This window comes from Callithrix jacchus, chromosome 3 (genome assembly GCF_049354715.1).
Source record: "Callithrix jacchus isolate 240 chromosome 3, calJac240_pri, whole genome shotgun sequence".
Classification (NCBI taxonomy): Eukaryota; Metazoa; Chordata; class Mammalia; order Primates; family Cebidae; genus Callithrix; species Callithrix jacchus.
In genome coordinates this window covers 83,748,415-83,750,989 of record NC_133504.1, presented here as the reverse complement: position 1 = coordinate 83,750,989, position 2,575 = coordinate 83,748,415, and the positions used below count along the sequence as shown (strand labels likewise).

Genomic DNA, 2,575 nt, shown 5'->3' with positions numbered 1-2,575 from the left:
ACATTGTACCCAATTTGTAGTCTTTGATCCCTCCACCCCTTTCCACCCTTTCCCCCTGGGTCCTCAAAGTCCATTGTGTCATTCTTATGCCTTTTCATCCTCCTAGCTTAGGTCTCACTTATGAGTGAAAACATATGATGTTTGGTTTTCCATTCCTGAGTTACTTCACTTAGAATAATAGTCTCCAATCTCATTCAGGTCACTGCAAATGCCATTAATTCATTCCTGTTTATGGCTGAGTAGTATTCCATCATATATATATATATATATATATATATACACCACAGTTTTTTTATCCACTAATTGATAGATAAATCTATAAATGGTGGGCATTTGGGTTGGTTCCACGTTTTTGCAATTGCCAATTTTGCTGCTATAAACGTGTGTGCAAGTATCTTTTTCATATAACAACTTCTTTCCTCTGAGTAGATACCTAGTAGTGGGGTTGCTGGATCAAATGGTAGTTCAACTCTTAGTTCTTTAAGGAATCTCCACACTGTTTTTCATAGTAGTTGCACTAGTTTACATTCTCTCCAGCAGTGTAGATGTGTATCCTGTTCACTGCATCCATGCCAACATCTATTAATTTTTATTATGGCCATTCTTGCAGGAGTAAGGTGGTATCACATTGTGGTTTTGATTTGCATTTCCCTGATCATTAGTGCTATTGAGCATTTTTTCGTGATTGTTGGCCATTTTTATATCTTCTTTTGAGAATTGCCCATTCATGTCCTTAGCTCACTTTTTGACAGGATTGTTTGTTTATTCTTGCCAATTTGTTTGTTTGTTGTAGATTCTGGATATTAGTCCTTTGTCAGATGTATAGATTGTGAAGATTTTCTCCCACTTCGTGGGTTTTCTGCTTATACCACTGACTGTTCCTTTGCCATGCAAAAGTTATTTAGTTTAATGAAGTCCCAGCTATTTTTGTTTTAGTCCTTTGTCAGATGTATAGATTGTGAAGATTTTCTCCACACTAACTTCAGAATCAGTATGGTGTCCTCCCAGGAGCTGAGGACTACCAGAGGAGGGAACCAGTCAAGGTCAAAAATGAAGAAGGTCAAATCTCTTGTTCTCATCAGTAATGGAATCACCCCTGTGCATAGCCACTCACTCTAGCCTGGGAAACATAACAGGACCCTGTCTCAAAAATAATAATAATAATAATAATAATAATGAGAAAACATTAAAAGCATCCAAAGGAGTAGGAAAAATACATTATATACACAAGAATAAAGAAAAAAGTGACAGCAGATTTGGAAATAATCCATGCCAGAAGATATTTGATCAGCAAAGAATTGAAGAATACTATACTTACCTGTCAGGGGAGGTACCATGATCACGAAGATGGTTTTACCGGAGCAAGTCTTATCTAGTGCACTCTGGATGTGCTGACCCCTGCAATTTCATCAAATGTGGGAAACTTGATTGCATATTTTTGGTAGTGGGGAATTGCATTTGCACTTTACCCTGGGTTGGGGGTGGGGCGAAGAAGAACACTAGAAATGGTAAATAAGAGGGTAAAAATAAAATACATTTTTTCTTATTTTGAGTCTCTTTAAAAAATAATTGGCTGTTTAAAACATATTTAAAATGATATATAATGGAGTTCATGGGGGTGGTAGAAATAAAATGCATAACAGCAATAGTACAAAGGCTCATGGGTGGTAGCGGTGGGGGCAGTGGTGAAAGGAAGTTTACTGTACCCGAAGTGGTATCAGATTACTAGGAGGTGGATTATGATAAGCTAAAGATATATACTATAAATCTAAAGATATAGGTATATATACTGTGTGTATATCTTTAGATGTATACTCTATACTATAATGATACATACTATAAAGATGTATACTAAAGGTACAGATAAAGATGATTTTTCAGAGCAGCAATATTTATAGTAGCCAAAGAATGGAAAGAATTAAGATAGTCATCAATTGATTAGTAAATAAACAAAAGGTGATATATCTAAACAATGGAATATTACCAGTCACAAAAAAGAATGAAGTACTGATACATACTGCAATATAGATAAACCTTGAAAACATTATGCTCAGTGAAAGAAACCTGACAGAAAAAGACATGTCTTGAGTGAATTAATTTATATAAAATGTCCAGAATAGGCAAATCCATAGAGACAAAAATCAGATTACAGGTTTCCAAAGTATGGTGGGAGAGGGGGAAAGGGAGATTAAGGGTTTTAAATATTCTAGGACAGTCTTTTCTAACTTCAGATCTATACCATTATTTCTTAAGAAAGTTTTCTAACTACTAATTTTAAGGCACAGATCTTAAGCAAGAAAGTTTAACTGACAGGTTCAAATACAAGATTACCTAAAGCTTCTTATAAGTGAGAATGAGAATTTGAGCCCTAGAATGATGGTATGGAAATAGCAAAATAAAATAAAATACAAAAAAGCAAATTACAGAAAAATGCATACAGCCCACCAATTCTGAAAATGGAAAAAATTACCAGACAATATTATACATTGTTAATGAACACATTTGAATGCATGTGGGAATATAAAAATTGAATTAGGAGGATACACAGACTCATGGAAGTGGAGAATAGGACTAG

At 34.8% G+C, this 2,575-nt stretch overlaps 1 non-coding gene across 1 annotated transcript; it reads left to right on the top strand.

The window, feature by feature from the left end:
• Positions 1-1,310: 1,310 nt before the first annotated feature.
• On the top strand, positions 1,311-1,473 carry LOC118152663 (U1 spliceosomal RNA). Its single transcript, XR_004741392.3, has one exon. It is a non-coding gene; the product is annotated as a U1 spliceosomal RNA (small nuclear RNA).
• Positions 1,474-2,575: the final 1,102 nt, after the last annotated feature.